The sequence below is a fragment of the Protopterus annectens genome, chromosome 8.part0, assembly GCF_019279795.1.
Source record: "Protopterus annectens isolate FY-2018-M chromosome 8.part0, PAN1.0, whole genome shotgun sequence".
Classification (NCBI taxonomy): domain Eukaryota; kingdom Metazoa; phylum Chordata; order Ceratodontiformes; family Protopteridae; genus Protopterus; species Protopterus annectens.
In genome coordinates, this window is record NC_056741.1 from 403,650,728 (window position 1) to 403,665,154 (window position 14,427).

The window sequence follows — 14,427 nt, forward strand, 5'->3', positions numbered from 1 at the left end:
CTTGCTCAAAAGGAGGCAGGGTGAGTTTTTCCAAGACATAGTTGAGGTCGCATGCAGGCATTGGTGATCTCCTTGGAGGCCTTAGATTTCTGGCTCCTCTGAGGTACTGCTTTAATAAGAGATGAGAAAAGATTGGTGGCTCTGTATTGTAATGAGCCAAAATGGCAGAGGCTCTGTATTGTAATGAGCCGAAATGGCAGAGGCATGAATTTTAATAGATGAAAAAGATAGGCCTTTGTCCAGCATCTCAGTTAAGTATTGCAAAATCTGAGGAAAATTTGTTACAGCTGTTAATCAGTTCCTTGTGCCTGGTTCCAAGCACAGAATCTCTTCCATTTTCCAGCATAAGATTTTCTAGTACTAGGCCTTCCGGCTTCCAAAATGACATCCATCACAGCTTTACTGAGAGGTGTGTTTTGCATGACTACATTATCCGCCATACTGCCAGGTTTAAAGTCCTGAGTTGGCTGTGCAGGATCGGATTGTTTTGCTGGGACAGTAGATGAGGTATTTGAGGTAAGGTCCAAGCTGGGCATTGAGACAAGTTCCTTAGTATTGGATACCAGTACTCGCGGGGCCAGTCTGGGGCAATCAGTATCATCTTTGGCTTCTCCTGTCTGATCTTTAGGAGTACCTTGGGGAGGAGAGGCAGTGGGGGAAAGATGTATACTGATAGGTTTTTCCAGCTGAAAGATAGGGCATCCACTTTCCATGCTTGTCTGAGATAAATCCTAGTGCAGAATCTTTTTAGTTGGTAGTTGTGAGGGGAGGCAAATAGATCTATGTCCGGGCATCCCCATTTCCCGGTAGTCAAATGGCTATCCGACATTTCTGGATAATTAAACCGGCGCCCAAAATAGTTTAAAGCAAAATCATACCGACGCCTAATAGTGCGTTGGTTAAAACTAGCACAAAACCGACAACCAGAAACATTATGATCAGGGCCTAGGCAAGGAATACAGTAAGAATGAAAATCCTTGAGGTATTTGCTTTCCACAAGAAATACAATTATTTACTTTTTCTGACATCGGTCTGGAGCAAGAAAAAACAGTTTCCCCAACGGGGTACTTAGCTTTATTGAAGACTTCGGATCTGAAAGTCGAACACGAAAATCTGAGGAGTCGGCCGACCGGCACTTGAAAACTGCTTCTGCTTCGGGCTCCGCGTGGCAAGAAAGACTAAAGAAAAAGGCGTCAGCTGCTTCTTTTATACCCCTGACGACCTGGCGACAGCAGCCGATGCAGGACCCAGGACTTTGGAATTCAGGCCGACTGAGGGCAACCAGCCAGCAGGATTACCCAAATGTAATGACTGCAACACGAAGAACATCTTGTCTTGCAGGGACTGATGTTTGAGAGAGACTCGCTCGGATTTGAAACCTCAAATCGGTGGAGTCTGTGAAGAGGGAGTGATACCAGGCAGGACAGAGTATTGAACATTGCTCCAATGAACACACTGTTTTGTAGGGATAAGATTTGATTTCTCCCAATGTATCATTATTCCCAACAACTTTGCCAGAGAGAGAGTATGTTGCAGGGCAGTTACTTGCTTGGTGGAGGTGTTGAGGAGCCAGTCGTCTAGATATAGAAACACACTGAATCCTTTTAGTCTCAAGTGAGCTGTTACCACTGCCATACATTTCGTGAACACTCGGGGGGGGGGGGGGGCTGTAGAGAGACCGAACTGTAGGGCATGGAATTGGTAATGACTGGCTCCTAGCCTGAAGCGAAGGAGACTCCTGGAGTGTTTGTCCATCTTCATGTGGTAATACGCTTCCCGGAGATCTATAGAGCACATCCAATCGCCTTCTCTTAAAAAGGGAAGGATGGACTGAACCATGACCATCCAGAATTTGGTTTGAGTGACAGACTTGTTTAAGCTGCTGAGATCCAAAATGGGTCTCCAGTCCCATGTCTTTTTTGGCACCAAAAAGAATCTCGAGTAAAATCCGGATCCGGGCTGGTCTTGTGGGACTGGTTGGATGACTTTTTTGAGACAGCTTTATAATCTCTGAAGCTGCTGCTTCCCTTTGACTGGGGTGACCATTGGGAAGTATTCTTTGAAATTTTGGTTGACAAGAAAGGGGAATGGTGTAACCTCTGGTGATAATATTCTACACCCAACGATCGGTGGTGATAGACTGCCAGGCAGCTTGGTGCGAGAGAAACTACCCCCGACTGCTTCCACAGGTAAGCAATCGGGGCACCCTCCCCCCTCAGGAGCACTGATAAGGTTGTCCAGAGAAGAGTCCCTGGAGCCTTGGTTGCGAGGACCCCCCCCTTCCTCTATAGGGGTGCCTTCCAGAATTGTTACCCCCCCTGCCTCTGGGAGTATCACCACGTGTGGCACAGAAAGAACCCCAAGATTTCTTATGCCACATTTTCCCACTCCTCTGATTCCTGGAGGAGGTACATTGAGGGTTGGAAAAACGTTGGCTTATGGCAGACAGGGTTTTTCAGTCTTGCTCACACCTGGCTAGCGTGTCCTTCACTTTAGAGCCATAGAGGGATGAAGCTTCAATGGCAGCATTCAGAAAGAAAGACTTGAAGGGATCCCTGAGGTCACAGATGCGCATCCAGGCATGAAGTCTCCCAACAATGCCCAAACCCACTGCTCTAGCCACCCCTTCAGTCACTTGTGAGAGCAACCTCATGGACGAGTTGGATATGGATTCCAGGGTAGCTAGCTGCGAGGCCACCTTTTCCCTGACCTCGTCAGACAAATGTCCTTTTAAGTGTCCCAGAGAGTTTGGAGATAAAGTCCCTCTGGAGCCTCGTAAAATGTACCAAAAAATTCAGAGACTGTGCAGCAAAGGTCCCTGATGCAAAAACATGCTTTCTACGTCTGTCCACCACCCGGGACTCCCTGTTGGGTGGGTGGACAGCGAGACTTTCCTCAGCCAAGTCCTTTTTCATGACCACAGCCACCACCACAGCATCAACTGGTAACCCTTCGGACCAGTGCGGATTGTCAACAGGTCGTCACAGAATTTTGTCTGGTCTCTGGGGGATCGCCTCAATGAAATCAGGGTTCTTCCATGCATGCTGCATGACGAGCTCGTCGGCAGGTGGGATTACCCAAGAGGTAGACAGCCGGCCACGAAAAACCTGCAGGTACACGGGCTCCTCATATGAAGGATTGGAAGGCTTAAAAAATCAGCTCTTTGTTTTAACATTTCCAGGATGTCTCCAAAGGAGACATCAGGAGGTGATCATGGGGACCCTTCATCATCGTAATCCTTGTCTTCCATTTAGGACTCCTCAGGCAAGACCACATGCTTCCTCTTGCGCGTCTTCTTTCAAGGGGGCTCCTCAGTGGGGGTTTCTGAAGACGACCCAAGAGAGGGTGCCCTGCGGTTTTCTCTGCCTGGTGACCCAAGGGGATGGTCTGTGACAGCTGCATCTCAGGGGGCCAAAACTGGGGTTCCGACATAATAGAAGTGCTACCAGAAGCAACAGCCCTCTCCATCGCGCAGAAGGCAGGCCCCGCCCAAAGAGGGATGGGAGCCTAGAACAGAGAGACAAACCTTAGGACTGGGGTCACACCCAGCTCAAACTACCCCACCCCATGGGTGGAGCCTCAAGAAAGATAAGCGCGGACGCAGCCATCAGTGCAGAGGAGGGAACCAAGGAGAAAGTCGGCACCATCCTCCAATCCCCAGACTGAGGAAGGACCGGTTTGGCAGGAACCAAAACCAAAGTGACAAACTCGGGGCCGAAGTGAGGTGCACCGTAGGTGCTGAGGTGGTGGATTCCAAAGTGTCACATTGCCGAAACGGTCAGTTCCAAAATGGAAACTGAAATCAGTCGAAGGTGTTCCCTGAGCCGAAGAAGAAATAGGCGTAGTAAGATAAATGAACGGTGTCAGAGGCAGGGTCTGTGCCAAAGGTTTTGAAACCGGAGCCAAGGAAGGTGGAGCCGAAGAGGCAGATTTATGCTGCTACAATGACCTGGGGACCTTAGATTTCCCAGGTTTGCTCTGATCACCCAATAGTGAAGAAAGAACAGAATGGGATCTCTCTTTGTCCTTAGAAGGACAGGTTGAGACCATCGCAGAAATGGCGTCTGAAAAGAGAGACTTGAGTAACCCCTTCAGAATAAGTTTATTTTTGCGCTCATTAAGAGTGCATTGGCTGAAACTTTGACAAATATCACATGCAGGCTGCACTGAAGGTGGGTCACTCCCAAACAGTATACACAGTCATCATGCAAGTCACTGTTAGGTAACTTGCCCTTACAAGAAGTTCAATACTTAAAGCCAGAGGTACCCTTCTTATCTGACATTTTAGAAGAAAGAACATCACAACTAACTGCACAATCCAACAATAATACAGTCACCCAGTTCAAAAATCACAAGAAAAATACCAATATAACACACTGTATATGAGAAGAAAGGGGAACACCTGACTAGAGATAAAAGCTAACAGGTTAAGCAACAGAAAGCAATACCAGTTATGGTATTGAAGAAATACCACAAAGGTAAGGGAGAAAAAAGGCCATACCAACAATGGTACTCAAGTTTACAAACAGTAACAACGGGTAGAGTGGAGAATATACGGTTAGATCGAAGAAAAGACACTAGATATACTAAAGGTTTAGTAAAATATGAAGATATCCAAAAACTTTTACACAAACATCAAAAAAAGATTTTACTAAGCTGAGAGCTCAGCTGAAACGTGGCTTTACGGCTATGTGGCAATCGAGATCTGCGGTAACAGGGAGAAGGGCATTCTGGGTAGAGACTTAGCTCAAGAGTTTTTTTGGCTGGCGCAAACTTGGTAATAGGCCAACTCGGTTCCGAGGACTCTGAACCAAACCCATCAGTGATGAATGGAAAGAAGATTAACATAATCAGATTTATAATTCAAAGTGGAAAGGGACGATGTTGAAACAGGGGGGAAGCTCAAGAAACAAGGAGAGATTGGGACTTTGGATGCAGGCCTTTAAGAACAACAATAATCACATACAAGCTATTATACCCATATTGTAGGAGAAAGTATTCTAAGAACCAAGCCAACACGGGAATGGAGAAAGGAGATTATGCCGAGAAGAATGACTCCAATTAAGGATACAGACAATAAGCAACACGGGGTTGGAATTTATTGGAGAAAACTGGCAAAGGAACTAATGTACTGGGAGCAAACAACTACAGAGGCAAAGATAATAAAATGGGAAAAAGCCAAGTACTTATTTGGACTGCAGGATAGAGACTGCCTTCCCTATCAAGGACTGATAACAGGAGTATAGAAAGAAAGGGTCCTAAACAAAAGACCAGGACTAGTAGAGTTTTTAGTAGAATCTAGAACGTAAGCTGCCATTAAAAAGGAATTAGTAAAGCATATAAAATATTGCATAACTAAGAATTAGAGGAGATAACAGCAAATGTTGGAGGTGTGATGGGGAAGAAAGAGGTACTTGGGAACATTTTCTAGGAGTGCAGTGGGTTCGTGGACTTGCAAGATACACTGTAGAAGATCCTGGGTGGGAAGATTGGTGCGACGAGGGAGATGATTTTGCTAAGCTGTGATACAGAATTGGAATTGCCTAAACATGGGAAGGCCTTGCTGTGTCTAAATTATGGTGGCTGCCAAAAAAGCAATTACCAGAAAATGGAAATCAAAATTTAAACCAACTACATTAGAAGTAGTGAAAGTAGTAACAGAGATAAAAAAAATGGAATTGAGATCTTTGGAAAAGGGTAGGAGCAAACTACATAGGAAAACTAGGAACGGTGAAAATACACACAGGGGAGGAATGAGGTTAAAAAGAAGCCAGGACTTAAATCAGCTATGTAATGCTTGACTGACCATGATTGGGTAGATTCCAAGTGATATACAATGTTTGCAACTGGGAGTGTCAGTATGGTTTGTGAAGGAAAATGCTTGCAACTAAGACGGTCTCGGTGTGGTTTGTTTTTGTCTACATAAATGTATGATTGCTTATGTCATTAAGTGATGATTTAATAAAAATGTCTCTTGTTTAATAAAGGGGGCAGGAATTGATTAATTTATGTAATGTTGGTTATGCTAGATGATACTAAGCAACATATGTGAAGGAGAACGTTTGTTAATGTTGATTTAATACAGATTGATTTCTTTTGTATAAATGTAGATTTGCCTATGTCACAAGCGATAATTCAATAAAGGTGTTTAAAACACAGTTCTCAGTTTCTTAACAATGGCCACTCAAGCCTCTGATATGACCCAGTACTTAGTCTCAGTTGTACATTTGTAGCATAGGTTTCTCATCCTCTCAGACACAGACTCCTGAAGAAAGCTTCCAAATCAGACACTTGTTTTGAAGCAGTACCAGGCTACAGCTGTAGCAGTGAAAACGTACTCCAGACAGGACACTCAAGCAATATACTGAAACACGGGGCAATGTCTCTCTCAATCAAGCAAGTATGAAATTGCTAGGGACTACACTGATCACAAGTGTACTCAATCTCTCCATTTCATAATGCATAACATTCACATCACACTTAAAAACAGCACACCCTCACTTCCAACAAAAGCACAGCCACACACACCCATACAACATACCAGTCAACTTTGAGGCCTTTCCCACCTGTCTGCAAAACACTGCTGTAATGGCTTTGGCAAATAAAAACAGATGAGATCAGCTCAGGACTCCCACCCCTGTCTACTGAAGCCAGTCCACTACACTTACAGAAGTGCCCCCCCCAGCAGGGCAAGCAAGCAGGTGTCAGTGCAGATTTGCTTCACAGTTCTGCACCACACGCGCATACAAAAACAATGACACATGGTTAATGTGAACAAATCTGTTTAACATCACTATACTTGTCTCCAAACCCAGTCTTATGACACCTGCTACCCATCACCTTGTTGGCACTTGTCAGTCTGCAGCTAAAAATCTTTGCCCGTTACACTTGGATTAGCAGACACACACACACATTACATATGCTAGTGAACAGTGGGGGAGTTGACTCCCTCAGCCCAAAACAGTGCTGTAATGACTAAGGTGCAAAAACTACTGGCACATGTCAACTGAGGACACCCCACAGATGTTGGGCAAGCCCATTGTACGGACACTACTATCCCCCAAGTAAAGCTTCAAGCCAGTGCCATTCAAGCTTTGCTCCACTGCACTGTTACTCTACTTATGCAATAATTACACACATACATAGATCAGGAATGTCACATGAAAAAGGCACAGTGGACAGCTCTCTACAAAACAGTGTAGCATGGCTACTATGTTGACATCACCTGCTGTTTTCGTACACACACACACACGTGCTCTCACCCCGTCACACACAGTCTCCCACACATGTGTGCGCACACACAAATGCTCGTCCCTCCCACAAACACATACATGCCCACCCTACATATCAAAAGAATATTGCACCACTTTAAAGTGAAGGAATGAAACCTCATGAATTCAGAAATTAAAACGGTAAGCATATGATTGACTACAGAAAGCATACTTTGTGAAGATAGTTGGACGACGACAAACCTGACTGCTTCGGATAGGAAAGGAGTGGCACTTCAGGAAATGTCATTCATAGAGACTGCAGACATCAGGACTACTAAAGTATGCTTAGGTTTCGAGCAAAAACGACAATGGAAGTATAGGTTTGAGAAAAAGTAATGTGCTGACAGTTATGCCAAAGCTAGCCATGACCCCACAGGGATAAATTATGCTGTCTGAAAGCTTGTCATCCATCTTACTTCAAAGTAAAGAAAAAATATCATCACAGTGAGCCATGTAAAATCTGCAAAACCTGATGTCATCAACTAACGGCATTCCAGAAGCATCCAAATACATTATCTACAAAGGCACTGCATCTCCCTCCTTGGAAATGTGTACAGAGTTACTAAGGATATCATTCATCATCTCAGCTATATATGTACACTGCACAGAAAGGGCAAAGGGTGGAGGTGTCTCTATTTACATCACACTTCAAGGTGAGTCAAGCACTATGATGTACTTGGGCTTCTCCAGGTACAACTCACCATAACCAAAATTGGGAAAATGCATGTTTGGCAAATCCAATGTTCAGTACAACTAAGTCAGAGTTTTTCTAGGTCAAATAAATGAGCACTAGGCCAAAAGAACATATACATGTACAGAAAAGATATTTTATTTATTACACACACACACACACATATATATATATATATATATATATATATATATACATATATATATATATATATATATATATATATATATATATATATATATATATATATACACACACACACACACACAGACACTTGTATAACATACATATATATACATATATATATATATATATATATATATATATATATACACACACACAAGTTATAGAAATGCACAGACTTCTAAATATATGCACACACAGACACCCCACACAGTGTAGGTGCATTTGGCAAATCTGGCCGACATTCGCTTACATATATATATATATATATATATATATATATATATATATATATATATATATATATGTATATACACACACAAATATATATATTTATATCAGCTTCCCAAAAACTAAGTTACTTATAGTTCTGGAAATCATTTTTTTAATGTAGAAGGGGTGCATTCCCGATGCAACCAATACTCCAACTGACACAGAGATCAGCATGCCCATAACATTATGATGAGATCTCAAGGGATGCACTTTGTAGAAAGTGATAGAACTGCAGAATGGTTAAAAAACAAGAGTACATTTACAGAATGTAAACCTGTGATGAATCAACAATCAATTTATAATTTTTCAGAGTGTCTGTTCTGTGACTGTCTTGTAATTTCACAAGAACTGTCAGGGCATCATTGGAAACCACACTACCAATTAAGTACTGGTTCATGAAACCCTAAGCAACATAAAATGAAAAATGGTACATAACAGCACAAGCAAACATTATGGCACAGGTGGCTTCTGCCCCCCTCCACCAAAAATAATAAGTCATCATGGCACTGTATATACTCTCAAAATCAAGAAGGCTGAAGTGACATGTGACAAGACAGATTCTTAAAAGTGCTACTTTTGAAGTGTATTATGTTGGCATATCAGAAAAAGTACAGTTTTCTACCTACCATAAATGTAGATGTCCGTACTGGATAGCATCTGCAGTCATAACAAATGGGTTGTCCTGTCGTCAGGCAGCCCTTCGGTCGGCCGGATTCCAAAGTCTGGATCCGGCTTCGGCTGATGTCGCACTTCACCCGACGTAATCTCTGCTGGTCTTCGGGTATAAAGGCATCAGCCGACGCCATTTTCCTCAGTGTTTCTTGCCCCAGATGCCAATTGCCCTCTTGGAAAGCTAAATTTTGGATAAAAGCCAATGTTTCCAAAATAGTAGAAGGCAAACACAAAAAATAAACATGTATGTACATATATACAAACAAATACACCATAAGAGACTCCCCCCCCCCCAGCTAGCTATTAGGAGGGTAAATACCCTAGGAGTACCACAGAGGGGAAGGAGGGAGGGTAATCCTGACTGCAGATGCTATCCAGTTCGGACATCTACATTTATGGTAGGTACAAAACTGTACTATGTCCTTCATGGATGCATCTGCAGTCATAACAAATGGGTAGAATACCATAGCCAACGAGGGGAGGAGGAGGAATAAAAATTATGGTGTAGTCAGGATCCCTTGCAGTACAGCAGTGGCAATTCCTGCTCGGGATCTAGAATATAGAGGTAAATTATAATGCTTGGCAAATGTATGCACGGAGGTCCAAGTAGCCGCCTCAATAATGTCCTTGGTTGCCACTCCTCTTAAGAAAGCTGTGGTAGTGGCTGTAGCCCTTGTAGAATGAGGTCTTATGTTCTGTGGAATTGGTTTTCCATGGTAGGAGTAACAGAATCTTATGCAATTTCCTATCCATTTGGAGATTGTCTGTTTGGAAATTGCTTTTCCTTCCCTTCCTGTTGCATAGGCTACAAAGAGCTGGTCAGTTTTTCTGTTACCTTTGGTTCTGTCCAGGTAGTAGCGTAACTGTCTATGTACATCCAAGGTATGCATTATTCTTTCACCTCTGTTTTGTGGATTGGGAAAGAAGGTAGGTAGGTGGATTGCCTGGTTTAAAGACACTCTGGATACCACCTTAGGCATAAATGTAGGATTAGTTCTCATGGACACCCTATCTTGATGGAAGATTAGGAAGGGTTGCACTGCCATTAAGGCCTGTAGTTCCGAAACCCTCCTTGCTGAAGTAAAAGCCAGTAGGAAAGCAGTTTTCCATGACAGGTGTTGTAGATCTGCTGTTGCTGCTGGTTCAAACGGAGGGAGTGTCAACTTTTCTAGTACAAAATTCAAGTCCCATGCTGGTAATGGTGGTTTCCTAGGAGGTTTTACATTCTTGATCCCTCTGAGGAACTGCCTGAGTAGAGGATGTGAAAAGACAGGAGGATCAAAGCTGTATTCTGCTGAAATAGCTGATGCATGTATCTTGATGGAGGAATAGGGCAGGCCTGTATGTAGAAGCTCTGCCAAGTACTCCAGAATGTTAGCAATATCTATGTTCGACACATCTTTTCCTCTTTCAGTACTCCAAATGACGAACCTTTTCCATTTTCCTACATAGTTCCTTCTTGTTGAAGGTCTGCGGGCTTCAAGGATAATGTCTTTAACCCTTTGTGAAAGGTCTGGGTTAGTTACTGCTATGTGATGCTCCCGGCAGTCAGTTGCAAGGTTTTTAGGTTTGGATGTATGATGTTGTAGTTGTTCTGAGTTAACATCAGAGGCATCAGGGGTATTGACCACATTTTCTCCCGAGACATGCTCCTCAGCAATGGGTACCAGTGTTGTCTTGGCCAGTTCGGAGCTATCAGAATTATCCTTGGGCGTTCCTCTTTGATTTTCAGTAGTACCTTGTGCATCAGAGGAAGAGGTGGAAATGCATATGCTGTCAGGCCTTTCCAGCTGAAGGATAGAGAGTCCACCTTCCATGCAAGTGGGTGGAATGTCCTTGTGCAGAATTTTTTGAGCTGGTGATTTAGTGGGGAAGCGAATAGATCTATTTGTGGCATTCCCCATTTCTTTGTGATGGCCTTGAAGATGTCCGGGTGTAGCATCCATTCGTGAGCATCCGAGGTGGTTCTGCTTAAAATGTCTGCTAGAGTGTTCTCTTTTCCCGGTACAAATATTGCCTGTAACTGGATGTTGTAGCTGAGAGCCAGATTCCAAAGGTCCAAAGTCATTCTGCATAGGGGGTAAGAATGAGTGCCTCCCTGTTTGTTGATATACCACATGACTGTGGTGTTGTCTGTCCTTATCATCAAATGGCCTTCTTTGAGGAATTGTCTGAATTTTAGGATTGCCAGTTTTACTGCCAGCATTTCTTTTTGGTTTATGTGCAGGTGCAGCTGGTCCTGAGTCCACAGTCCTTGTACGCATTTGTCCAGCATGTGTGCCCCCCATCCTGGGTCTGAGGCGTCCGTTGTGATGGTTTGGTTTGCTCGAAGGTTGTGGAAGGGTAAGCCTGGGTTTGACTGGCATGCCCGAGCCCACCATAGGAACTCCTGTTTTAAGCATGGGATTAGTGGTATTTCTGTTTCTAAGCTATGCCTGTGTTGAGACCATAAATTCTTTAGGTACCACTGTAACTTTCTCATATGCAGTCTGGCATGTGGGACCAAGATTATGCATGATGCCATGAAGCCCAAGGCCTGCAGAACTTTTCTTGCTGTTAGTTTGTTCTGCTTTGTTAATGCCAAGAAGTAAAGAGGAAGCTCTTTTTGTTTTCTGCAGTCATAACAAATGGGTTGTCCTGTCGCCAGGCAGCTCTTCGGGTCGGCCGGATTCCAAAGTCTGATCCGCTTCGCTGATGTCGACTTCACCCCGACGTAATTCTGCTGGTTCGGGTATAAAGGCATCAGCCGACGCCATTTTCCTCAGTGTTTCTTGCCCCAGATGCCAATTCCCCTCTTGGAAAGCTAAATTTTGATAAAAGCCAATGTTTCCAAAATAGTAGAAGGCAAACACAAAAATAAACATGTATGTACATATATACAAACAAATACACTATAAGAGACTCCCCAGCTAGCTATTAGGAGGGTAAATACCCTAGGAGTACCACAGAGGGAAGGAGGGAGCCTTGACTGCAGATGCTATCCAGTTCGACATCTACATTTATGGTAGGTACAAACTGTACTATGTCCTTCATGGATGCATCTGCAGTCATAACAAATGGGTAGAATACCATAGCCAACGAGGGGAGGAGGAGGAATAAAATTATGGTGGTAGTCAGGATCCCTTGCAGTACAGCAGTGGCAAACCCTGCTCGGGATCTAGAATATAGAGGTAAATTATAATGCTTGGCAAATGTATGCACGGAGGTCCAAGTAGCCGCCTCAATAATGTCCTTGGTTGCCACTCCTCTTAAGAAAGCTGTGGTAGTGGCTGTAGCCCTTGTAGAATGAGGTCTTATGTTCTGTGGAATTGGTTTTCCATGGTAGGAGTAATAGAATCTTATGCAATTTCCTATCCATTTGGAGATTGTCTGTTTGAAATTTGCTTTTCCTTCCCTTCCTGTTGCATAGGCTACAAAGAGCTGGTCAGTTTTTCTGTTACCTTGGTTCTGTCCAGGTAGTAGCGAACTGTCTATGTACATCCAAGGTATGCATTATTCTTTTCACCTCTGTTTTGTGGATTGGGAAAGAAGGTAGGTAGGTGGATTGCCTGGTTTAAAGACACTCTGATACCACCTTAGGCATAAAATGTAGGATTAGTTCTCATGGACACCCTATCTTGATGGAAGATTAGGAAGGGTTGCACTGCCATTAAGGCCTGTAGTTCAAACCCTCCTTGCTGAAGTAAAAAGCCAGTAGGAAAGCAGTTTTCCATGACAGGTGTTGTAGATCTGCTGTTGCTGCTGGTTCAAACGGAGGGAGTGTCAACTTTCTAGTACAAAATTCAAGTCCCATGCTGGTAATGGTGGTTTCCTAGGAGGTTTTACATTCTTGATCCCTCTGAGGAACTGCCTGAGTAGAGGATGTGAAAAGACAGGAGGATCAAAGCTGTATTCTGCTGAAATAGCTGATGCATGTATCTTGATGGAGGAATAGGGCAGGCCTGTATGTAGAAGCTCTGCCAAGTACTCCAGAATGTTAGCAATATCTATGTTCGCCACATCTTTTCCTCTTTCAGTACTCCAAATGACAAACCTTTTCCATTTTCCTACATAGTTCCTTCTTGTTGAAGGTCTGCGGGCTTCAAGGATAATGTCTTAACCCTTTGTGAAAGGTCTGGGTTAGTTACTGCTATGTGATGCCCCGCAGTCAGTTGCAAGGTTTTTAGGTTTGGATGTATGATGTTGTAGTTGTTCTGAGTTAACATCAGAGGCATCAGGGGTATTGACCACATTTTCTCCCGAGACATGCTCCTCAGCAATGGGTACCAGTGTTGTCTTGGCCAGTTCGGAGCTATCAGGATTATCCTTGACGCCTCTTTGATTTTCAGTAGTACCTTGTGCATCAAGGAAGAGGTGGAAATGCATACGCGGTCAGGCCTTTCCAGCTGAAGGATAGAGAGTCCACCTTCCATGCAAGTGGGTGGAATGTCCTTGTGCAGAATTTTTTGAGCTGGTGATTTAGTGGGGAAGCGAATAGATCTATTTGTGGCATTCCCCATTTCTTTGTGATGGCCTTGAAGATAAACGGTGTAGCATCCATTCGTGAGCATCCGAGGTGGTTCTGCTTAAAATGTCTGCTAGAGTGTTCTCTTTCCGGGTACAAATATTGCCTGTAACTGGATGTTGTAGCTGAGAGCCAGATTCCAAAGGTCCAAAGTCATTCTGCATAGGGGGTAAGAATGAGTGCCTCCCTGTTTGTTGATATACCACATGACTGTGGTGTTGTCTGTCCTTATCATCAAATGGCCTTCTTTGAGGAATTGTCTGAATTTTAGGATTGCCAGTTTTACTGCCAGCATTTCTTTTTGGTTTATGTGCAGGTGCAGCTGGTCCTGAGTCCACAGTCCTTGTACGCATTTGTCCAGCATGTGTGCCCCCATCCTGGGTCTGAGGCCCGTTGTGATGGTTTGGTTTGCTCAAGGTTGTGGAAGGGTAAGCCTGGGTTTGACTGGCATGCCCGAGCCCACCATAGGAACTCCTGTTTTAAGCATGGGATTAGTGGTATTTCTGTTTCTAAGCTATGCCTGTGTTGAGACCATAAATTCTTTAGGTACCACTGTAACTTTCTCATATGCAGTCTGGCATGTGGGACCAAGATTATGCATGATGCCATGAAGCCCAAGGCCTGCAGAACTTTTCTTGCTGTTAGTTTGTTCTGCTTTGTTAATGCCAAGAAGTAAAGAGGAAGCTCTTTTTTGTTTTTCTGCAGTTAGGAATGCCATCTGTTTTACTGTGTCCAATTCCGCGCCCAAGAAAGTTCTTGTCTGGGATGGTATCAGCCTTGACTTTTGTAAATTGACTGTGTATCCCAGGGCTTGTAGCAAGTAAATGACCCTT

The 14,427-nt window shown here is 43.7% G+C and overlaps 1 protein-coding gene across 1 annotated transcript in view; it reads right to left on the bottom strand.

Annotated features, from left to right (window-relative positions):
* Positions 1-14,427, bottom strand: part of RPRD2 (regulation of nuclear pre-mRNA domain containing 2) — a 2,300,864-nt gene that overhangs the window by 2,163,746 nt on the left and 122,691 nt on the right. The window lies entirely within an intron of this gene.